This window comes from Haliaeetus leucocephalus, unplaced genomic scaffold, assembly GCF_000737465.1.
Source record: "Haliaeetus leucocephalus isolate CR32 unplaced genomic scaffold, Haliaeetus_leucocephalus-4.0 Scaffold144, whole genome shotgun sequence".
Taxonomy (NCBI): Eukaryota; Metazoa; Chordata; class Aves; order Accipitriformes; family Accipitridae; genus Haliaeetus; species Haliaeetus leucocephalus.
This window is the reverse complement of record NW_010972580.1, coordinates 136,431-152,313: the sequence shown is the minus strand read 5'-3', so window position 1 is coordinate 152,313 and position 15,883 is coordinate 136,431. Positions and strand designations below refer to the sequence as shown.

General features: G+C 45.3%; 1 protein-coding gene across 1 annotated transcript in view; it reads right to left on the bottom strand.

The window, feature by feature from the left end:
- WNT3 (wingless-type MMTV integration site family, member 3) overlaps positions 1-15,883 on the bottom strand; it is a 50,024-nt gene that overhangs the window by 32,906 nt on the left and 1,235 nt on the right. The window lies entirely within an intron of this gene.

The window sequence follows — 15,883 nt, the reverse complement described above, 5'->3', positions numbered from 1 at the left end:
TGCATCTCTTGCTGTTTGTGTCCTGAGCCATGTCTCCTCCCTTTGAAGCTCCAACTGTCTCCCCAGCTCTGTTTTTCTCTCCTGAGTACTTTGATGTACTTTATCCTCAGCTTGTCCTGCCCATGTCCTTGAAGGGACTGCCTGGCCCCATGTCCTTTGCTAGTCAACCCTCTTTGCAGTCTTCATGTTGCTTTTACTCCCTTGAAGCCAGTCTCTTTCTGCATGATCCTGACCTCCACATCCATCATGCTCAGTGCTTCCACACTAACACAGCTCCAGCTACTCTCTGTTCTTGTGGTCCTTTTTCTTTACTGTTGGGGGACTGCTGCTTCCTCCCCAGACCTAATTCTGCTTTATGAGCTGGGCAAGTCTGAGCCCTGGCAAAGTCCAATTCCAGCCCCTCTGGTGGGACAATTGGCTTTCACCCCCTGCTTGACCATGGGGTGAGTGAGTGGGCAGCAAGAGGCACAATTATCCCACCCCAAATCTTGTGTAATTTCCTAAGGTATTTCCTCAACTGACCCAATCAGCCAATGTTCACACTTGCTTATGTTTTTTCATATTACCCCACTTGCCAGACTTTGGTGATGGTGACCACACTGCCTGCTTGGCCCTAGAAGCACCGGAGCAAAAGAGTCCCTGGAGCAGAGCAGGACAGGAGGGGTGTTCAGAGAGGAGTCATTGCTGTAGCACCGATGGCCTTGGAGCCTGCTGGTGACATGAGTGATTGCTAGGGAGGAATTGGGGACAGGACCTGAATGCTCCTCAGATCAGACTGGGGGTGATGCATGGTCCAGCTGAGACCTTAGGGCTTCAAGTGGCCTTGTGGAGAAGTCCCTCTCCCAGCCCAGACAGCGAAGGAAGCTTTGTCAAATCTCCCTCTCACTCTGTTTGTGGGGTTGCCCAGCCAGTGAGTAGAGAGTAAGGTCAGACCTGAGCCCTTTGCCTGCACTGAGACCGGTTCCCTCTAATGTCAGAAGCCCTTTGCCTGAGGAGTCCCCACAACAAAGGGCTTCATAACAGAGCAAGCAGATCCCTCTAGGTTACTATAATTTCCCCTTGTCTGAGCATGGCACTGAGCAAACGAATCTGCTGTTGCATCCCTTACATTATCTCTCTGCCCACTGGCGTGTGGATTAGTGTTGCTGCAGCAACAGCACTTTTGTAAGATGAGCCCATTCTGGGAGAGCTGCTCCAGTTTGGGTGACTCAGGGCTCTGTCATGGGCTTGAAAGTGATTTGGCATCTGCCTCCACCCCTTTGTCTTGGCATCGCACACGGTTTGGCTCTGACTTATTTGCCAGCAAATGCTGGAAGGATGGTGGGGGGGTGGGCAGGGCTTGGGAGCTGGAGTCTGCTTCTCTTCCTAATGAACGCAGCCTGAATAAAGTTGCTGACAAGGGTGTGTGTCCAGGAACTGGGCTCCTTTATTGTTTCGTGTATCAGATATAAATGTTATGTTCAGTAATGCCTGGTCAAAGCAATGTCACTCTCAGTTTAGAAAACACAATCAAGTGATTTGCCATGGGAGAGAATCTATTCTGCAGGGACTGTGATAATATTATTCGCCCAGGAATTTACATAAATGCATATGATTTGCATATGCAAATCGAGGCTTCCAGGCTGTGACCGCAATAAACATGGCAAGATTTTTCAGCACTGCAAAACCTTTCCTCCAAAGAAAGACGCTGGAATTTGTCTGGAGACTTGCTTGCTCCAAATGGGCAAGTCCTGGCAGGGCTGTATATTTGCATATGCACCGTGTGCGACCAAGGCCACTGAATTTGTCAGTGCTGCTGCCCCCTCACCATCCCTCCCACTGCCAGTCCTGCCTGTGAGGCATTCCCAGCAAAGCAATAACCCACCACTCAGATTCGCCTTCCTTTCCTGCCTCCTTCCCCAAAGCTGGCTTCAATGGAGGGAAACATATCCTACCAGGGAGGAGGAGGTGACGGGACACGCAATCCAGAATGGAGGATCGCAGAAATCAAAGGATGGAAAAGACAGCTCTCCACCCAGGCCAACAGGGATGCTGGTCACGCCCTGTTGGTCAGGCAAGCCCTTTTTTCATGCCTTCAGTTTGGGATGTTGCTTTGGAGAGGGCTTGGTAGTGGCTAACCTCAATAAGCGGTTAGTGCCAACTGTCTGGAAATCACCCACTGTGAGCCACCAGCTTTGGCATTGAAAAGTGTCTGCCCAATGCTTAGATACTATGAGAACATCCAGTTGAACACCGTGGATGAGAACTACTACATCCACCCAACTGTCCTGTAATATGGGGTGTGATCTAAGACGGATGCCTGGGCTGTCTCTCTTTGGAGAGTCCTCCACTGTGCCCTGAGACCAGGATTGAAGATAACAGGGGTGATTCTGCTCCTATAAACAGCCTGAGGTTACCCCAAGAAGGACATGGCCTGGTCTAGGAGGAGACAGTGGGTGCCACGTTCTTGCACTGAGCTTGGCTCTGCCCATCCTGGGCAGTATAGCTGAGACTAAGGCACCTAGTTCTGTCTCATCTGGGTGAACTGGATCTTAAAGTGGTTTATGTCAGATACAACATAGAAAAGCCAAATTGAATCTTCCAGAAACCAGATCTAGAATTAGTCCTGGTGGTTTATTGTGGTGAAAAATTACACCTCTGCTATCCTCTTTCCATGGACAGCAAAGCAGCACTCAGCACGGAGGGGTGCTGGGCTCTAGAAAGATGCGAGACACAAACTGCCATGAATATTGCAGAAAATATTGAGCGGGCTGACACACTGGGTCTGCTCCAAAGGTCAATGTAGCCAGTGTTCTGCCTCCTTCACAAGTAATCTCAGCTATGTAGGGAAACACCATGAGAAACAAGGCAAGGGTAAAAGATGGCTTTGCCCAGTGTATGCAGGTTCCAGCAGTGATAGGATGTGGGATTTCCTGAGCTGAAGGTTAGCTCTGGACTATCATGCTTAAGGACTACTGGTGGAATGATTCTCAGTAATTTTCTTCAAGCCACTTCTCACCCCATGATATATGTAGCCTCCACAGTGCTTCCTGGGAACAAGTTCCACAACCTAATTACACACTTCTCTCAGTTAATTTTAAACCCAAGGGCCAATAATTTCACTGGGCAGCAGCAATAAGCCTTTGAACAAATTAAACAGGAGCTAGTTCACGCGGTAGCCCTTGGGCTAGTCCAGACAGGACAAGATGAGAGAAACATGCTTTACACCCTCCAAATGAAAAAGAGATATTAGCAGCATATGAAGGGGTTTAAGCCACTTCAGAAGTAGTTGGTACTGAAGCACAGTTCTTCTTGGCATCTCGATTGCCTGTGCTGGGCTGGACGTTCAGGGAGGGTCCCCTCTATGCATCATGCAACTGACACTATGTGGAGTAAGTGGATTGCACTGATCATGGGCTTGAATGGGAAACCCTGGTGACCCAGGAATCCTGGAAGTGATCATGGACTTGTAAGAAGGCAGAAATTTTGGAGCATCACCAGGGGAGGTGACTTATGCTGAAGAGGCCCCACTGTATGATAAATTAGCAACTAACCAAAAAGCTGGGTGAAGAAGGAGTAAGCTGTGGATGTTTGGAGTTATGGCATTTGTCTTCCCAAGTCACCACAATGTGTGATGAAGCCCTGCTTTCCTGGAAATGGCTAAATATCTGCCTGCTGATGGGGAGTATTGAATTAATTCCTTATTTTGCTTTGCTTGTGCATGCAGCTTTTGCTTTATTTATTAAACTGTCTTTATCTCAACCCATCGGTTTTTTTACTTCTACGCTTCCGATTCTCTCCCCATCTCACTGGCAGGGAGTGAGTGACTGCCTACCTGGGTTAACTCACAACAGGTTCTTATATCTTGAGAAATAAACAGCTTCTCCTAGGCACACTCTTGTCATTCATGATCTGCAAAATGTGTATTCACTCATAATTGTCTTTCTGCAAGCTGCAAATCTAAATATTGTCTCCTCATCTGAAGGCATTCAACCCTTCTAGTTCCTTGTTCCTGTTGGCTTGTTTGTGTGCTTTTCTCACTTTATGTAATAGTTTTAGGAAATGCAATGATTAGATTGCAAACAGACCTCAGGATGCAACAATAAAATAAATAATGACTGAAATAATGACATGCTGATATTTTCTGTTTTGAGAACAAATCCAGCAACAGCTCCTAACAGACCTTTTCTATCACCTATCAACCAACATGGTACCAAAATTCTGGACAAGGGAGAGAGCAGCAAGGTGCAAAGCTTGTAGATGTTGTAAAATTCTACACGTTGATTACTGAGCACTGAACTACCAACTGCAAAGAACTGTTCATAATAATGTCTGTTTCCAAGGTGGTTGTAATAGTCTAACCTATATTGATGTTGGTCAGATCTGGGATCCTTTTCCCAATTTGAATTACTTCATAGTAATTTAAAATTAATCTGCCTTTTTATTATCCACTAAGTGTCATCCATTCCTGTCTTCTGTGGTCACCTTTATGTTGGACCATCCTGAGCAATGTGTTACATGTGCAAAATTCATCATATCGCTGTTCCCCCATTGCAATCCTTCTCAGTATGTTGGACAGTGTGTATCCTTGCAAAACTCTACTGCCAATTCCTTACCAATGTAAAAAATCACCTTTTCCATATTTTTTAACAAATATTCTGATTTGGAGTCATGGAAAATATCCTTTCCTCCTTTTGGTCAGAATAGAGAAGAGTCAATCTGAAAAATTATACTTTTTCTTACAGGTTTGATTATTGCCAAGAATTTCTTCTTTTTAGTCATTGGGGATCTGACATTTTTTTCTGGCCAACACCAACTACATTGAGTGTGACTGAGTTCAAAGCATCCTGGGGAACTGGGTGGAGGGATGGGGACCCTCTACTAGGTGATGTAATGTGTAAGGCCAGGCAGAACTGGGCTGTTGACTTATTACTGAAAATTCATTAGTGATACCCTGGAGCCTGATATGACTCAAGAAACAAAGGCTAAAACTGCAACCCTGAAGCAAATGTTATCTGAACATCTACATCCTTTCCTACAGAAAAGTTTTCTAATGTAAATCATTCCAGTACTCAGTAGAGATTTTTTACACCCAGTTATTAATCTCTCATGGGTTACCAGCAAGCCTGAGATTCATAATATTCAAAACCACATCAGAAAGCTGTTTTTCCAGTTTGGGTATGGTTTCCACCCATGCAGCAAAACCAACGCACACCTAATAGCCAAGGCCTCAAGTCTCAAAGTAGAACTCAAGTGTTTTCTCCACCAAAGCCTAATCCATGAACAAGCATCACCAGCTGTCACCAATCCATGTTTCACAGTCCAGCTTTCTGGATGCTGGATTACAGGGCTGCTGGGCTGAATGGAACAAGAGAGAAGCACAATCAAAACTCAGGCAGGGTTGGACACCAAAGACTCAAGACACAGAGACCATTAAGATCATGGATACTGTCTTGATCATTTTGTTATGAATGTAATTACAATCTTTTGAGCCAGGCCTCCTGGACTGGACTAAACAAAAGTAGTTATTGCAGTGCAGGTAAGTGGAGTAGCATTAGTACCAGTGGTATGGTGGGAGACACCACCATGGCGATGCATGTCTGTCTCAGCTCTGGAAACAGCTGCGTTAAATAGAGTAACATCATTTCTGAACATCTGGGGAGACTCATCTGTGTCCTCTGGGTATAAAAGGCTGATTTTCAAGAACTAGGCCATTTAGTGTGTAGATGATAGCGCTGTCACCAGTGTGTCTCCCTATTGTCTGGCTGTTCCTAATTCTCCTTGTAGTGCCTTTGTGTAAGCTCTCATTTATCTGATCGAAGGTTGAGTAGGGGTTGCCCCTAAGGTATGAGACCACTGTTCATGATAAGACTGTGAAGACTGCAGACATGGCCCCAGTGGACATGGGGTGAGACTCCTTCAGGGGTTTTGCTAGAAGTTAAATCTCCAAAACTATGATCCTGAACATTGCACCACTGTTGCCTTAGTCTGAGGCAACGACTCCCTTTTTGTAAGGGCTGATATCAGCTCCCAGACTCTTTTGGCTTTCTCACTTAACCAAACAGAAGCAAAAGACCATGCCCCACAAAAGCCACAGAGGAGATCTTCATTTCTAGAGACCTTATTTTTCGGTTTACGGAAAAAAATGAGCAAACTGAAAAGAAAAGTGAAAATATGCAGATAACCATAACTCAGTATAGTACATAAACTACTTGTCAAACAGAAATCAGATGGATTTAATTAAAAACTTACTAAAGGTGATTTGGTTATTACCAAAGATAATGAGGCCAGAGCACATACAATGCAATAATCAATTAGAATTTAAAAAGACAAGTGAAAATCTTTTGCAAGAGTGTAAACACCACCACCCCACCCCCCCACCCCCCATAAGTACTGAAAGCATCAGCAGTCATGGGAAACACGTAGTAGGAAATCAGGTGAAAAAAGAGATGAGTGATGAGGGAATTGCATGGCTGAGCCATGGGCTAACTATGATATTGGCTGAAATCTGGGCTGGAGGCTGAAATGGTAACTCCTACAAGAAAATAAATGGGTTTGTGAGGTTTGCAGATAAGTCTGGATGTAGCTGTATTGTACCTGCAGATGATGGGAGTCATCTGATGTACTGCAGACATTTCAGCTGAGACCATTGTCCTGGTCTGCCAACATAGTCCAAGGAGCAAAATAGACACTCATCTCATTTTAGGCCTCTGCAAGTAAAGCTCATGCTGCAAATGTGCCATTGCCAGTGAGGCAGCTAGCTAAGATGAAGCTACCTGCACTTCAGATATCTCCAGTGGGAGGAGAGGCATAAGGAGTAAGGAGTGGAGTGGCAATTGTTAGGACTCTGCTGGAGCTGTGAAAAGCCCATGTGACATTTTTCAAAGATCACTGCAAATTTCTTAATTATCATTCTTAATGATTTCTAGAAAGTAACCGCAGGAAAACTGGATGACTATGAGACACAGAAATGGGATCAGAATAAAAAAATCAAGATTTTTTTTATCACCCCTTTATCACTAACCCCTTCTGTTTTAAACTTGGAGGGTCTATTTGTTGAAAAGGTAGAGGAAGATCTCCAGTGTCTGAGCCAATGCGATGCTAGAGGGGCTCAGGAAAAGTGTTTCTCATTCAAAAATGAAAGGTGTGAGTACTGGGAAAGGTGCCAGTTAGACTTGATTAGATTTGTAAGATTAATTAAAACCAGACAGGTTCAGAGAATTGTGAAGATGACAAATTAGCAAATTAGCAAATCAGGAAACCTATCTTTAGAGAGAGTTTGGCTCCTTTATCATAGCAAATTTGCTTATCAAAGCATAGTTCTTTCATGTTTTCAGCGACGGCAAAGCAACTACACTAACAGTCCTGGTGATCAACATCTTTGTTGTTACAGGGTAAATATTCTGTTTTTCAAGCTTGTGCAGTAGAAGCCCTTTCAGCTAAGTATGGCTGGCAGTTTCTTTCTTAGGTGACAGTGGAGGTTTTCTTGAGTAACTTGCATCAGCACTAGCCTATCTATCTACTAAATATGCTGGATGTATGATCTGGAAACAGGCATCCTCTAGCTAGGGTAATGTGTTAGACAAGGGAGACAAGATACATTTGTAAAGGACTACTGGCTTACCCAGTGGTTTGCAAATACCTTCTGTTTTGGGGTTAGTTTGGAATTTTTAAGGAGCCCTACACTCCTAGTCAGAGGAAATGGTAAGAAACAGAGGACTCCCGGACTGGAAGACGTGTGGACTCTCAAGATATGCCTAGTCCTAAGCTTTCTTTTCAGGTATTACCATAGGAAAAGCTGTAAATCATACCCAGTTAATGCACAGATAGTGTTAAAAAGGCACTAAGTGTTAATTATAACACAGTGTTTCTCAGTGTTTCTCAGCCTATGCCCCACCTGGATATGGACAGAAAAATTCAACTAAACAACCTTAAATCGTATAGCCTGATATCAGCAGCTGTTCATTACATCCAGTATCACTGTAATAGTACCTACAAATTTGAGTAATATTAAACCACTTCCACTTCTAGATATAAAATGAACCTGCATCTGCCAACAGAAGGCTAAAATTAAACTTTGAGTAATTTAAGGAACATAAGCTGTAACTGTCTATATATGGGATATGTAAATTATGCAGCCAAGCTCCTGACAAATCCTTCCCATTTCAGATCCTTTAGGAAAATCACTGAGATCCACTGAGTGGTATTGGGAACTGAAGAAAAATGAGATTATGGATACATGCAGGAGCTGGTGAACATCAAATTTGTCTCATCCCAACAACAGCCAATGGAAAATATGTGTCTATTCTACAGTTATTGGGTCGTTCCATCTACCAACAGAGGAAAGACACCAGGTCATTTCATCCTTTCCAAGATCAGACCTAAGACAGACTTTCTGGAGGTCTACCTTATAGAGAGGTAACAGCAGACTGTCCCTTGGTGATTTGCATACAGTAGGATCCTACCTTTCTGGGAGAGAAATCCCATTGCAATTCTCTTGTTATAGATTAGTATTTCAAGAATTAGGTTATAACTTTTTAGAGCTATGCCAGGTTGACCACGATTTCCAATACAAGCTCCATTTAGAGCCATTGCATTCAGGAAACTGAGAATAAGAGTGTGTGTAAATAGGGAAGGAATGCCAGCCTACTGGATTTTTATTTCTAGGTTTGACTGTATCTCCTGAGACATCGTCATATCCATATGGACACAAATAAAAATCCACTAATCCATCTTCAAAAAGCCTTTGGTATGAGCTTCATAATGTTGCAAAAATGATAATAGCTACTCAGAAGTAGTTCTTGGATGGACAAATACCTTAACTTTCATCAAGGACTTTGAGTGTGTCCACATTGCTGAATGGCTGGACTCTGAATCCAGAATTCTTTCTATTTTAATGCTCAAAAATGTTCCATATTTGATATGCTGTCAGATTAAAACTAGCCAAACACCGGTCAGTGGGAAGACAACAACTAGCAGCTGCTCAGACTTCTACTAGACGTGCCAAGGATGTTTCACTCAGGCCTGGCAAAAAGGCTCAAGTTGAGCCAAATTGCCATAGATACTACTTTGACTCAACACAAGTCATGCAAATTGGATCTACAATGTTAAGAGAGTGCTAGCAGAGACACATAACTAAACAAATACCATTGTTAACCCAACTGACTGATTTTTGTATGTTAAGCGTACATTGATTAAAGCAGCTTGGTTCTCATGATGCAAGAGGGGTACCGCACTCTTGCTCACATTGAGATTTCTGTTGGCAGATGGACCAACAACTTCTGTGTCTAAACAGTAGATGAGGTGTATTTCTAGATGGCTGGCCTATCTGCTGGTGAGCCTTAGAAACTGAAATTTGTAGCACATATTGGATGAAGACATTTTTCAGCTGAATACATGACATGGATAATTGAAAGTGCTCTGCATTATATCTGCATATTTTCAAGACACAGATTCTTTAATCTTTATTATTTCATATTTAAAGTTTGTTTTTTAGTTCTTTAAAGCTGGCTACATGGTCATTTTCCTGCCTTTTCATACAAAATCCAGCCAATAGTTTAGGTTGAACTGTTTGACTTGGCCATAGAAGGGCCTGATGAGCATCACTGAGACCTTATCACCAATGTCAAGTGGAAGATAACCTTCCACCTCCTGGCTACCAGCCCTGGTGAGTATGTGGGCAGTGTTCATTTGTCCTCCAGGAGAGCAGTGGAAATCAAGTACCCTCAGAGTGTCAACTAAATTATGGAAGTGTAATTTAAAAGTCAGAAGTGATTTAGTGACCTTAGAGTCATGTCCTCTGAGGGCTCAGACTGCCCAGGTCTGTACTGTGCCTGCAGGGGTGGGGAGGAAGGGCTGAAGGCATTCTTGCATCTGTCCTTGGCTCACACACCCAGTAGAGCAGTGACTGCACTACAGGAGATGGAAGGCAACAGAGCTGAGATAGATGCAGTGAGAAAGCATTAGCTGAAGACCTGTCATGACCTAGTTGGAGTGGCAATGACTCATATCTGGGCATAGAAGATGTGTTGTGTATAGCAAGGGTGACATGACTGACAATCAAGTTTCTCCTTGGCGTGCGTGTTGGGTTGTACGTTGCCATTGTAAGCCTTTGGCTGTCACACGATGAGAGTTGCTTAGTTGTGCTCAGGGTCCTAATGAAGGTCCCACCCCCTGTTAGACATATGCTGGGGACTGAGTAATCCAGGACCTGTCTAACACTTTGCATCCTTTGTAGCACTACTGTTGGTCTTAGCAAAGGGTGTATATCACAGTCACAGAAATGATGGTTGAGAGGATCGCTGGAGGTCTCTAATGCAAGCACCTGCTCAGAGTAGGAGACTCCCCAGCACCAGCCCAGGGCGGCCAGGGCTTCATGCAGCTGAGTCCTGCAAATGTCTAAGGACAGTGCCTCCTCACCTCCATGAGCACTTGGCTCAGAGCCACAGCACCCTGGCGCAAGGAGGGTCTCCTCATGCAAGCATGAACCTTTGAAGTCCCAGCTTGTGGCAATTGCCCTTTTCTATATTGTTTGACACTACAGAGAAAAGATTGGCTCTATCATATTTGTAAGAACCCTTCAAGAAGCCATAGGCTGCTGTTGAACAGCCCTTGGTCTTCTCTTGGCCAGACTAAATGAGCCCGGGTCCCACCACCTTTCCTGGTGAGCCATGTGCCCCAGATCCTTACCACCTTGGAAGCACCCACTGGCCACTCTCCAGTTTCTCTAAATCCCTCTTGAGCTGGTGGGCGACACATCTCAACACACTGTTACAGGTGCCCCAAATGCCAAGCAGAGGATGACAGCTTCCCCCAGTCTGCTGCCCAGACTCCTCCTCCCAGTGTAGCCCAGCACACAGTTCATTTTGTTTGAGATGAGCACAACTGTGAGTTCATATTCCTGCTGGTAACCACCACCACTGGTTCCCTGCCTGCATACACACAACTGTGTCAGTGGGGTGTGAAGTTTCTACCTGACCACATCAAGGTGAGTGTTGATTTATAGCTAGAGAAGCAAGTCAGCATGTAGAAGAGCTGGCATGCAAGTTCACTGGTTGGTGGCTTCCAGCATCGCCAGAACCCCGCAGCCAGCCCTGAGCTAAGAATATCGGGTGCCCAGAAGTACCGTCTGAATTTCCAGTGCCCTTGCATGGGGTCCCTTAGGCAGGTGCTTCACTTTGTCAAATGATGCTTTTAATGAAGGATTCAAATGAAAAGCAATCGGTTTGCAATTAAATGGCCTCTCAAAAGCTCTTTGTGACCACTTAAATTTACTGCTGAATTTAGTTACAGGAATAGTAACAGAGATTTCTGTCTTTAGGGCAGAAACACTTTTAAGTCTTTATGTGAGTCAGAGCCCTTCTCCCTGTGTTCATCTGGCTCCAGGCTTACGTTGGCCCTGTAGGACAGGGTGGATTCCTGGGGCTGAGACACTCCAGGAGACATGAGTGGTTAGTTTTCGAGGGAATGAGACTTCCTAATATTTAGGAAAATGCGTACATTTCTTATTGCTCTGTACTGTTGTGTTGTAGTAGTATTTTGAAGATGTTGCCGAACTCGGGACTCCACTGCACTGCACTCTGCCAAGACCTGGGGTATGCTGAGGTTCACAAGACAGCACATCCTCAGAAGCTCTCCTCCGGCAATGATTAGTGCTGCCCATGTGTGTTTTCTGTACCGGACAAATGATGAATCTGAATTCCGGCTTGAAAAGCTCTTGCTTACATGGCATGGGCTTACCAACCCATTTGGCAGGGTGGTGATATGGATTCCCACTGGCTGTGCCTGGCTGTAGAAAATGCTAAGGAAAACCTTTAAAACCACAAGATCCTGAAAGCTTGTGGCCATTTAGTTATTAACAACTGTTCTCATGAGCAGCCACATGTCACCCCAGCATCTCTCCTCGTTACCTCTGGCCTCACTGCAGTCCCCAGGTATCTTCACCTACAGCCCTGGCAGACAAGCTTTGACACATCTAGGGGCAGCAGTCTGCGGCCTTACCCACCAGCTGCTGGCGGGTGTTAACACCCCCCCAGCAGCATCAGCAGAAGGCGACGTGTGGTTTATGCGCCAACTCTTCCAGTTCAGAGCTTCACGTGCCAGCGCAGGCTGCTGGTGGAGGTGCTTTGGCTTCGTGTGCCAGACCAGGAGCCAGAGCAGCACTTCTGGGCTTGCATGGTAAGTGCCGTCAGCTCTGTCACTGACAAACTCCATCATTATCTTAGTCATTTTCCCCCAGAACTGGCTGCATTTTAAGCTGTAGGAAAATTATACGTGGGGTCTTTTTCTTCCTTTGTAGTGCTACAGCAGCTGGATTTGCATCAGGAAATCTTCTCTAGTAGTCTGATGCTGCACCGCAATTTTATTCTTTTTGAATAAAGCTTTAAGGGTCACACGCCTATAACAAAACACAGACTACAGGATATAAATGTTTTCAGCCTTCAGAGAATGAAAAAACCAAGACTGCCAAGAGAATGAAGTCTCCCATTAAATCCATCAAGGTGAGACACTGAAAGCTAAAGAAGACAAGTTACATGTCACCTCAGACTACATCTACATGCAAATGGTTTTCACATACAGGTTTTTCCTAATGAGGAAGCTACTGTGGGACCAGTGAGAACTTGTTTTTAAGTTTCTATCTGCCTCTTCCTAGGGGCCCAAGGCCACTGGGATCCTCAGCAGCTGCCAAAGCCTCCAGCTTCCCCTGAAAACATTTCTGAGGGATAGAAATAAAATTTAATAATGTATGACAGACAAAGCCATTCTTCCAGTTGCCAAGTCATCTGCTTAGGGGCCAACGAATGCTGGATGGGGAGATGCACTTGCTGAGAGTCACAGTTATGGGCACTGACCTATTAATACTATGTCTTGAATGATGAGAGGAGTGGGGCTGAATTTTTTACTCTCTGTTTACACCGATGACTCCAAATCTGTCTCCTTTCTCGAGGCTAGTGACACACCAGAGATTTTCAAGACTTCTTGGTGAATGATGCTCACGGAAGAGGAGAGCTTTTGGTGTTTCTTCTCAGTTCATGGGTGGAGTTGTCTCCCTGATTGTCTTCTTCAGCTCCTGCACATGTATTAGCAGTTTCTAGTTGTTTCCTGGGCCACAATATGTCTGTTGGCCTGCACTGACACAGCTCTGGCCATGGGCTACATTTTAATCTAAATTCTCTCAGGACATTACCAGAAAATTCTGGGGCCATCCATCATTCTGTCTTTATGCTGCATTGACTACTCTTTCATACCTTGATCCCCCCCAAGCCCAATGACTCAGACATGTTCTGTTATCCGTGCTGTCATTAGGGTATTTGGGATTAAAAAAATGACTGCAGGTGTGATTGGTGTCACCACCATCCTTTCTGCTGGCACCTAAAAAGGCTGTTGGCATGACCCATGACTGCTGCCTGCAAGGCTGGGGAGCCAGCCATGGCCCTGCTGCCCACTGTGCTTCCATCCATGCCATCCCTGAAGGGTCAGGAAGAGCAGCAGTCCTGGTCTCCATGGCCTCACCACATCTCTCCATCTCTTCCTTCTCTGCCTCTCTTTTAACAGCAGTAACCCAGAGAGCATAAGTGTTGGACACATATCTGAGGAAGCTTTTGTTGGCTGCAGCTCCTCTTGTCGGCACTGTTGCAGGCAGCATTTAGATTACCTTTTCCCGTATGTGCCCCATCTGTTCCTTTGCACTGCTGTAATAGAATGGAAGCACGTGAAGAAGGGTTGGCCCTATGGCAAAATACCACCCCTGCTCACTGAAGGTTACATCTACAGTCTGTGCTACCCCTGGACCTTGCTCAGGCATTGCCTGGGAAAATGCTAGGTGGTTAGGGCCAGGACGATGTCAGGGAGTTGCTAGCAATCAAACAGGTTGGACTGCAAATCCCCCTCTTGGCTTTGCAACCCAGTGGCTCTACCTTTGCGCTGCTACCAGGGAGCCTGGGCACTGCAGATCTGTATTTGCACTGCAAAGTCCTTCCCTTTGCATGCCGTTTGTCCAGACTGCTCCCTGTGCCAAGAGCTGATGGCTTGAGCCTCACTGCCTTGCATATAACATTTCACCACTGAGGCCAAGGGCCGGACCCACCCTCCAACATGATGGTGTGCAAGCTGGAGGGTTGCTGTTGAGTTATGCTCTCTCTAGATAATATAACCATATGGCCAGTATCCTTTCCTGGCCCCTCAATAAAAATACAACTCAGTGCAAACCCTCAGCAGCTTCATCTTTTTGCTTTTATCCTTTCCACTGCACCGTCATCGATGTCGTGCTTGCTGGCATTGTCTGACTGCACTGTGGAGCAGCCAGATTATTCCAGCCACCCCTAAACCCATTTACAAAGTGCTGAGACCCCATTCCTATTGCACTTCTTTTCCTTGTGCACATTCAGACACTTCCTTCCCACTACAGGAATAAACATTTTTCCCATTTATGCCCAAAAGCAGAAATGATCTGTTTTGATTTTGCTGCCAAAATATTCCCTATACAATAGAAAAATACCCAGAAATGTTGCACCAGCAGGACCGGGCACTGTCTGTCAGCAGTCTTGGGGTCCTGCAAGATGAACAGTCTTCCTGAAAGTCTCATATTTAGCAGAGATGGGTTTAGCTGAGGATAAGGAAGCACTGATGATCTCCTGTCCAGCCTGGCCTGGAGGGGTGCAGAAGCCCAGCGCAGGGGACTGGGCTGACGCTGTGCCCCATCTTTGCTTCCCTCCCCCTGTTTTGTGGCATGTTGAACCCTGCAAGTGGGACTTATCCCCCAAACTCTGCTCTGTGCCTGCCTAAAGATCAGAGGATCAGGAAGACAACTGGAAAAGCATGCTTTTTTTTTTTAAGAGTATATATCGCCTCATGCTAGAGCACACTGTACAAAAGATCTCAGCTTCACAGAGCAGATATTCAAAGCCTTCAGTGGGACCGAAGGAGATACTTAATTTTGTGTGCTGTGGGAAGCATTGTCTCTGCCTGAGCAGTCGGGGAGCCCTGGCCCAGATATTTCTGCCCTTCTACTCCCTCAGCCTTCAAGAAACCTCTAAAACCCTATGCCATTTTTGATAGCCCATCAACCCTATGTGGGGCACCTCATCACATCCTCTCAGTGCAGCAGCGACTCTCTGGCACTTTGGTATTGCCAGAATCACAAAAAAATATGCAAGATACAGATCTATTGAATGACATACTGCGGATAGCTTGTTCGACTCCCTCCTTTCCCATGGATGCTGCTTGCCATGCTCCTGGTGTTTCTGTCTTACATGTCCTCTGTATTGTTCATTTCGGGTGAACTTGTAGGGATTTTGGAGAAGGCAAGGACATGGGGCAGAAACCTGTCTGCAGTGTCTTCTCCTGAAAACGGGGAGAGACATTTTGCTCATGGGGACATTTTTGCTTCACGGGGATAAAGCAGACCTTTTCGTCAAGAACATTTTGGTTCCTCGCTTTGAGAGTCAAAATCCTCCTTGATTCAGGAGTTAAATGCTGATTTATATCAAAGCCTGGGGAAGGTCAGGAGCTGGTGAGACCCTGGGAGAGCTGATGTCATGGCAAGGTATCGTTGCCCCATGCAGATTCTTGCCTTTAGATCCAGCCGTGCAGTTTTGACCTGTTCTACAACCCACCGCGCACCCCCGTTCAGACACGCTGGTCCCCAGATGAAGGAGAAAAGGGATATAAAGAATCAAAGTGATGCTGCCTATATTTCAGTAGGCTCCCCTGCCCCAGGCTTAGGTCCTGAAGTTAGGCAGCCACGCTCAGGGCGAGGAAATAATTTAATTCTTCAGGAAAACATGCTGTGATTTAGCCATTTCATGAACCTGCGTAGCTTTTAAACGTTTCCTGAGCATGGACTTCTCATTGTATTCTCAATCTTTCTCTACTGGAACTGCACATTTTCATTCTCCAAGTCCAC